The sequence below is a fragment of the Cibotium barometz genome, chromosome 12 (genome assembly GCF_041138505.1).
Source record: "Cibotium barometz isolate CiBa-2024 chromosome 12, ASM4113850v1, whole genome shotgun sequence".
NCBI lineage: Eukaryota > Viridiplantae > Streptophyta > Polypodiopsida > Cyatheales > Cibotiaceae > Cibotium > Cibotium barometz.
In genome coordinates, this window is record NC_141057.1 from 5,537,527 (window position 1) to 5,547,011 (window position 9,485).

The 9,485-nt window shown below is 42.3% G+C and overlaps 1 pseudogene; it reads right to left on the reverse strand.

The window, feature by feature from the left end:
- Positions 1-5,486: 5,486 nt before the first annotated feature.
- On the reverse strand, positions 5,487-5,801 carry LOC147632981 (SNF1-related protein kinase regulatory subunit beta-2 pseudogene; annotated as a pseudogene).
- Between the last annotated feature and the right edge of the window lie 3,684 nt (positions 5,802-9,485).

Consider the following 9,485-nt stretch of genomic DNA (forward strand, 5'->3'; position numbering starts at 1 on the left):
GATGTTTATGGTCCAAAAGGTAGCTCTCTTGTTGGTGTTGAGAGAGCTTCTAGATCTTTGAACTTGAGGATCAAAGGTGCTTTTTTTGGGGGAGAAGAAAGAAAGATATTTTAAGCACTATTAAATACCCAATGGGCCTATGAGACCAAAGTGATACAATAATGTCCATGCATATCTCGTCATGGAATGAAAAATAAATAAAACAAATCAAAACTATCTCATTGGAGTGATACAAAACTATCTCACGGGAGTGATACAAAACTATCCACACAAATCTCATTGCAGAATACAAGGAACATGAAATATGAGAGGAACATTAGATGGTATACCAGTCTCCAAAATATAAAGCATGGAACTAATGATGAGTATGGTTGAGAGGTCTCACTCAACTAAGTCATGTGGAAACGTAGCTCGATTGCGTACCATTATGGGCACCCATCCAACTTGTAGATTTAGACACCATTGCTTCATATATTGAATATGTAACCTTTTGGTGTATCTACCTTGACTCCTTGATGTAAGATAATGGCGGTAGCTCTTGTTAACCCTAGAAATGGGTTAACACATATCAGCTTTTCATCTCATCAAATACAACATCCCTGCTCACCCTCATCTCACGTGTAACAGGATTGTAGAATCTATATCCCTTTTGCTTAAGGGAGTAACCAATGAGAATACATTTTAAATCTTTGGATCTAGCTTCCTACGTCGATCATCATGAATATGTACATATGCAATGCATCCAAAAACTTTCAAGTGTGTGACAAATCTGGTTTTCTACCCACCACTATATTTCTCCACTGGAGTCATACCATGCACTACTGGTGTGGGGGTCCTATTCATAATGTAAACTACCCAATAACGAGATGAGGCATGCTCTTCTCAACCATTAATGCATGGGCAACTTTTGTAATGTGCATGTTCTTCCTCTCAACAACTTCTGCAATGTGCCTATTCTTCCTCATAGCAACTCCATTTTGCTATAGAGTATACCTGCATGTAAATTGCCTCTGAATTCCATGCTTTTTCAGATACACATTGAACTCATTGGAGAAATATTCTCCCTCTCCATTTGATCTCAAACATTTAATCTACAAGCTTGTTTGTTTTTTAGCTACCAAATGCTTCACTTTTCTCTTTCATGAAGTACATCCACAACTTCCTTGTGCAGTTATCAATGAAAGATACACAATAGTGCTATCCTCCCATTGATGTTGTCTTTGTCACCCCCCATACATCTTAGTGCACCACATCAAGTGACCTCTTGCTTACATTTCTGTCGTGTGGAAATGCATTCTTTATTTGCTTTCCAAATTGATATGCTTCGCAAACCTTATGCATTCCATCCACCTTAACCTTTGGCAAACCTATAACAATTTTAGAATTCTACATGGACTTCAATCGCTGCTCATTTACATGACCAATATGTTTGTGCCAAATATCTATATCGGCCACAACACCTACACCTTATGTAAACATAACAGCTTTGACCTCAAGCATGCTTACATCCAAAGTAAACATTCTTTCCACTCTCTTGCCCTTTGTAACCAAACAACATTTGTTCTTGAAGTCCTCTTCATAGCAGCCATCAAAGTTGAAGCATACCTGCAAACCCTCCTCAATCATCTGTCTAACAAAGACTACGTTTTTTGTGATGTTGGGCACATGAAGTACATCAAACAAGTACTTCATCTTTCCATCTTGCATAGCCAATGACACATTCCCAATATGAGCTATAGGATGAGCTGTGTCATTCCTCGTCTCTACATAACCTAGTTTTTCAAAGTTTTTCACATCTCTAAACCACTCACCATGATGACAAGTCATGTGGCTAGAGGCTCTTGAGTCCACATATTATTCATCTCATTAGGACTTGTGGATGCATTTGCAGTCGCTGTATTTACCATTTGTTGCATAACAAATAAATGCTCGTATCTTTAGCCTGCTTGCTTGAAGAAACATGATTGTTTTGCTGCAATTTTGCATTCTTCATGTCACTCTGCTTCTTGTGACATTCTATAGAAAAAAGACCTGGTTTTCTACAATAATAACATTCTCTAGAATCGATTCTTGATTGTTGTCCATTCCAATTGCCACGACCTCTTAGGCTGTTATAATTACCATGGCCATTAAGGCTCCCCTTGCCTTGAGATTGGCCTCTAATTGTTTGTTCCAATTGCCATAGCCTCTAAGGCTCCCCTTGTCTTCATATACTAACCTCTTCCACCTGTGTGATTGTTGATGTTGTTGCCTACAAATCATTGGATTGTTGTTGTTTATAATTCTAGTTTCCATGTCACCCACCACCGCCTTGGCCTCGACCATGATCTCTACCTCTGCCTCTACCTGAATTGGAGTAGAAGGCCTGTTTTGATGTGTTCTTTCTTTGTGAAGAAGAGTCCTCACCCAGATAATTTTCTTTTATGATCAGCATAGACACTACGTTTTGAAAGTTGGGAGCATTCTCTCTGACTGTAATGGAGGTCTTGAATGCCTTGGACTCTTTGCCCATTCAAACAAATACTCACCAAATCATTATCTTCCACCAATACATTGATAGACCCAAGGGATTCAACTATGCCCTTGATCTTTAAATCATACTCATTAATAGACATACTTTTCTTCTCCAGAGTGTGCAGCCCTTGTTTTAGCTGCAATTTCCTTATCGTTGTGTTGGTCTGGAACATCTGCACTAGGTTCTACCATGTAATTGTTGGAGTGTTGGCGTCATCCTGTATGTGTCCTATCATTATGTCTATGCCACTGATTGAAAGCCAATACATGACTTTCATTACACCCTGGCTCTAGTCCTTGAAATTCTTTACATATACTGGAGTGACATTCTCTTCTTCAAGTAACTCTAGAGGCTCCTCATTGTCTCCTTTGATAGTTCTCTGATACCATGAAAATATTGGGGGAGGAGAGAGAGCTTAAGCTCTTACAAGCACTCTCTCTCTCTCTCTATCATGTCTTGAATCTTGAGCTAACGAGGGGGACCGTGGCCGACATCCAAGGAGAGTCTGCCACGTTGGAATGCAGATGCCCGGGCCGAGTTAACTCCTCTCGGGCAAGGTGGGTCTGAAGCAACCCGAGGTGGGTCCACAGGATCCATTGTATAGGTGTCCTCCTCCCCTTGGGTCCAAAAGAAGCTAGTGATGGTTGACTGTTGAGGGAAGGGTTGAGGTGGCTAGAACCGAAGCTGTCTTGACAAAGTGTCCATGTGTCTGCGGAGCGCCGACAAGAAGAGCCCCATGCAAACACTAGTTCGGTGAATCAATGATCTTGAAAAGTGGGCCAAATCCCTCATGGAACAAAAAGTGAAACCTCCTAGCAATCTTATAGTATACTAGGCAACGACATGTAATGCTCCTCTATCTGAACCTCTATGCTGCATAATCAACAGATCCTCTCCTCCCTGGGTTTCCGCATAAGCTCCATGACTCCGAAGATGCACTTAGCTCTCCATATCTCCACTTTGAGGCGGTGGGATGAAACCTCTGTCTAGCCAATTGCAATCCACTTAGCATGGGACATGTAAACACTCAAGTAGCCCACTTTCTAGATGAATCCATCGTCAATGAGCTTGAAGAAGTGATCTCCATGGAGCTCCGAAGGTGTGATGCATGTGCAATGGGTGTAGAGGTTAAGATCTATACCAGTCTCCAAAATATAAAGCATGGAACTAATGATGAGTATGGTTGAGAGGTCTCACTCAACTCAGTCATGTGGAAACGTAGCTCGATTGCGATGGATCATGTCTTGAATCTTGAGCTAATGAGGGGGACCGTGGCCGACATCCAAGGAGAGTCTGCCACGTTGGAATGCGGATGCACGGGCCGAGTTAATTCCTCTCGGGCAAGGTGGGTTTGTAGCAACCCGAGGTGGGTCCACAAGATCCATTGTATAGGTGTCCTCCTCCCCTTGGGTCCAGAAGAAGCTAGTGATGGTTGACTGTTGAGGGAAGGGTTGAGGTGGCTAGAACCGAAGCTATCTTGACAAAGTGTCCATGTGCCTGCGGAGCGCCGACAAGAAGAGCCCCATGCAAACACTAGTTCGGTGAGTCGATGATCTTGAAAAGTGGGCCAAATCCCTCGTGGAACAAAAAGTGAAACCTCCTAGCAATCTTATAGTATACTAGGCAACGACATGTAATGCTCCTCTATCTGAACCTTTGTGTTGCATAATCAACAGATCCTCTCCTCCCTGGGTCTCCGCATAAGCTCCATGACTCCGAAGATGCACTTAGCTCTCCATGTCTCCACTTTGAGGCGGTGGGATGAAACCTCTGTCTAGCCAATTGCAATCCACTTAGTATGGGACATGTAAACACTCAAGTAGCCCACTTATTGGATGAATCCATCGTCAATGAGCTTGAAGAAGTGATCTCCATGGAGCTCCGAAGGTGTGATGCATGTGCAATGGGTGTAGAGGTTAAGATCTAACCGGGTTAATGTCAGAGAGAGAGAGAGAGAGAGAGAGAGAGAGAGAGGAAAGGAAAAAAATATTGATCTTGATTTTCAACGAGGTCGCTGGTCTTTCAATTTTCCACAAGGTGAGCTAATGATACCTATGGCATAGTCTTGGTTTATGCAAAAGGGTAAGCCAAACATGTAAACTAGCCCAACTTATAAATTTGATTCCATGGTGGAATTACACCATCTATAATGCCTCAGAGCTTCTATTGCTACTATGAATGAAATGGTTGCCAGCTTCTGCTGCTAGTAAGATTCAAAATAATTGTTGTGATGTACACGTGTGCAAAATCATTAATCACATGGATGCATAACATAAATGGAGCCAATACCCTCTACATGATTCCATTCGGGCACTTAACACTCCCAATTCACACATACCGAAACCTCAAAAACAAATGCATATATGATTCATAATTAGTTATTTTGGTGTCTTGCCCAAGTGGTTAGTTTTTCCCTCTTTTTTGCTCAAATACATGAGGCAGCAAAGTGCCTCAATCTGTTGTACGCAGATCCCTCACGCACGAGCAATTAAAGTTAAGTCCTATATTTTATGGACGGAGACCAGACTCAAGCACTGTGCAACCAATCTTCTAACCAAGTTCTAGGTAAGGCAAAACCTCTCTTCCAAGCATACTGTACTTAACAGGATTGGTAAGTATCCTTAGTAACATCCCCACCTGTACTTTTGAATTAGATTATCCAATATATCAATGAACAAATAATTTTATATCAAGAATCATCACCCAATCTCTCGCATTCTTCAGGCAAAACTCCCAGTTGATAGATACATAATCAACCTGCAAAAAAAATGTGAATTCCTTGTCCCTGCTGCAAGGAGAAAAGCATACCACAGATAGCCTCTCATATACTTCATCTTTGAAGCAGCTGTTAAACCACCAATATCTTTTTCTTTGTAGAAGAAAAAAAATATAAGGTGCATAGTGTAGCGAGGTGTTGATACATGAAATGTATGCATACAGAAGAGAGAACGGTCACAGCAAGAGGTAATGGTCACCTCGGAATAGGTTTATATAATACAACGGTGACATATTTAGCCCGATATCGGTGTGTTAAACCAAGAGCAAGAACAGACTTTGCGATCTCTCCATTCTCTATATAAAGATGGTTCAGTAGAACATGTGGAGGCTTTGATGTGGAGCTACCATAATCATCCTGTTGTGCATTGAGCAAAGACCTTTGCAATAGATGTGGAGGAACGGACGGAGGTTCTTTTGAGTCATCATCAAATCCAGGAAAGGGATTGTCATACGTTGCCTCTGGAGATCCCGGGGTTTCACCACCTGCAGCAGCATCTATATTCTCCATAATAGGCTCCTGCACAATATTGAATTGTTTTCCATCTCTCTCTCTCTCTCTCTCTCTCTCTCTCTCTCTCTCACACACACACACACGTGTGACTTCCAGGTGGATTTAGTGATCCTCTTAGAGATAGATCCAAGGGTTGTTGGGGATGCAATGGATCTCAGAGGACAATGGACCCATCGCTGGCTATCACAGATACCTCCTGTTGAGCTGGGTGCTATGCATGGTCTGGTCATTTACAATTGGATGTCACAACAGCCTTTGTCTGGTACTTTTGCCTGCTTCCCACATGGAGGTGGTTTGAGCACAATGGACTATTTGCTGGGGTCTCCTTCCCTTACGCAATATATCCAGGACTACACCATCCCACCTATTGGGGTCAATCACACATACTTAATCTTCACCATAAGCCCCTGCCCTCTGTAAGAGAATACAGCATGCGGTGTATACAAAAGAACATTCACAAGAAGTAGGATCTTCTGTAAGAGAATACAACATGCGGTGTATACAAGAGAACATTCACAAGAAGTAGGATCTTTCAAAGCACAAAACTTTAAAACTCAAATCCCACAATAACAAAGATAGAAAAGAATATTGTACTACTGAAGTGATACAATAGATGGCAAAGCCCCACACCCGTCTGCTCTTGTGACTAGGCCACCATCCTGAGTAAATTTGGAGATGTCGGGTGCTCAAGGTACTCAACCATGCCTACTAGCAGTACAAACATGAGCTAGTCAGTGCCTCGACAATACAATATGAGGGTGGAGCATTGATATCAAACCCCCTCCCCCCCACCGAAGGTGAACTACCTCTATGATCCGATGCCGAGTTGATGAAGATGCCGCTCCATCTGGACCCTTCGTGAAGATGTCTACACAATTTTCTATCGTCGGGCACTAGATTATCACCAACTCCCTGAACATAATGAGCACACGCAAAAGCGATGCTAAATCTCAATGTGTTTCGTGCGAGCATGAAACACACCATTCCTATGGCCATGCAACTCCGGTTGTCACATTGCAACATTGTAGGCTGCTTCTGCACCACACCCATATCCTGTAGAATCCTCATTAGTAACAATGCTTAAGCATACAGCTTTTTACTCAGCTTCTATCGATGAGAGTGCAACAGTGGGTTGTTTTGTACAAATCCAAGAGATGCTACCTGAACCAAGAGAGAGCACCAGTGTCCAAATTACCCGCCCAATTTGAGTCACAGAATGCCACGTGCACACCTTAATCCGGTGCCACGTAGACATGATTATTCCTTATAGCCACCTTAAGGGCAAAGTTAGAGGTCGTATGTGAGCAATTTGGAGCCAATTTGGTGGCCCTATAGGTGCCCAGAGGTGCCCAGGACATGCACCAAGGTTGGGACATATTATGGGCACAATATGAACACATTTTATGACATTTTTTATGACTTTTATGGCCTGAAAAGTGAAAACCGACCTGATTACGAGTCACGACTTGCTATCACTTTACTATATAAAGGCAAGGCAAGTCATGGGGGGTCATTCATAATCATTCAAAGACAGAGATTGCAAAGCCAAGACCAAGGACATGCAGTCTAACAGTTTGGATCAGCCAAGTACATCTCCAAATCAACGTTTTCCATTAATGCATAGCAGAGGACAGTAGTTATAAGTTCATTCATAGCATTCATAGTCTAGATCTACATTGGATCTATGACAATCATTGTACTTACTCATTCATTCAGTAATATATAGGAGTAGGTTAGGTAAAGAGTCTCTCTCCTCCTCTCTACTTCTCTATGTCATGAGCATGTGATTAGCGTTAATCATCATTAAGCATGCTTTCGCATAGTAGTCATGTTACATAGAAGCCATTGAGAGTCTTGCCTAGCATAGATGATGTTATACTCCCGAGTACCTTGGATGTATCGCAACACCTGCATACCTGCTTTCCAATTATTCTCCTGGGGCTTGTCGGAGGACCTACTCAAAACACCAACAACAAAATTGATGTCTGGTCCAGTATAACACAAGCAAATAAGACTACCAACCAGTTGCTGTATAAGATCTCATCCACAAGTTCTGAAGTGTGTTCGATGGGCAGCTTCATATTAACCTCCATTGGGATACCAATTGCCTTACATTCAGTCATGCCAAATGCCTTGAGCATCTCACCTACATATTTACGCTGGTTATGAAAATGTTATCTAGCTTTTGCTAGACCTCAAAACAATAATGCATTAGCCCAAGATCTGTCATCTCAAACTCTCCACTAGTATCTGTTATATCTACGAGATCTGTTTTTGATAATCCTCTCTCAAGATGAGGTTATCTACATAGGGAATAATGACCATATACTTTTCATGATCACAAAAGACATACAATTTTGCATATGAAGGGCTATGTAAGAGACCAATACTCACAAAATAAGCATCAATCCTCTAGTACCATGCTCCTGGAGCCTGTTTCAGCCTGTAAAGTGCCTTTCTTAACTTGCGCAAACTTTGCTTTTCAAAACCTTCTTTCTACTTGTGCAAAACCTTTTGCAACCAACCATGCCTTGTATTTTTCAAAGTACCATCAGATCTGTATTTTTCTTTGCAAACCCACTTATTCGTGCCCATTACCTTGCATCTCAGAGGGCGATCTACAAGAATCCAAGTGTGGTTTTTCAAGATATAGTCACATTTTACTTGCATGGCTGCCATCCATGATGATCCCCTTGTGCTTCAAAAAAGGTGGTAGACTCCAGAATCTTTAGTGCCCCTGACATGAGAGAATAGTTCGTGATTCGAAGGCGCATTCAATGCTTGTGCAGACCATCACAAAGGAGCCAATCGTGCAAACTCTTACCAGTGCTCATCAAGTATGGTCCAAATTGGAGAATCTCTTTACTCGAGATTCATCAATGTGGGCAATCACTTTGCAAGGGCAACTCTACGGTTTCTAATTTCCTGCTGGCAGTTCTATGCAATCGTTTCTCATGAAGCCCAAAGTTATCCATGACCAGTTATTGGCGAAGGGTGTTGCTTTGTCCTCTGCTCAGTTGATTGCACTTATCCTCCTCACCCCGGAGTATGATGTGGTTTCTCGAGCTTTGCAGTGCCAAGTCACAACCACTTAACTGGATTTTGATGACCTTAGCTCCCTACTCTTGGAGGAAGAGTCTGTCCTCCTTTCTCAGGGTAAGATGAAGGTGTCTCTTAACAATTCTAATCAAGCACTTACTTCAGTTCAATAGAAAGGTCGGAGTAGTTGCTTCTCATGTAGGAAGAGAGGACATTTGTCCAAGGATTGTTTATTCACGAAGAAGGACAAGAACAAGGGCAAGTCTTCATCTCAGAAGAAGGGCAAAGACATGACACACAACAATGATACAGATACTTCTAGGGCGCTTCCGGATTGGGAGGACCAAGATGGTGTACTTCTCTATTATACATGAGGTTTTCCCCATGTGCTTCCAGCCAAAGGAGGCTTGTGGGCGGGAGAGGAGACTGGTAGCAGCTCCATTTGTTGGTGCATGGGAACCGTGCAACCGATCCCGTCAAGTGGGAATAGACTCCGTTGGACACCCACACGCGTAATAGCACAACTTAATTATCACAATTTGAATGGACAACTTAATAACAACTGAAAATTTAAATGAAATGAAATGTTGATAGATGGACACCAGCACTGGGGCCGGAACAGGCCGACCCCCCCTCAATATA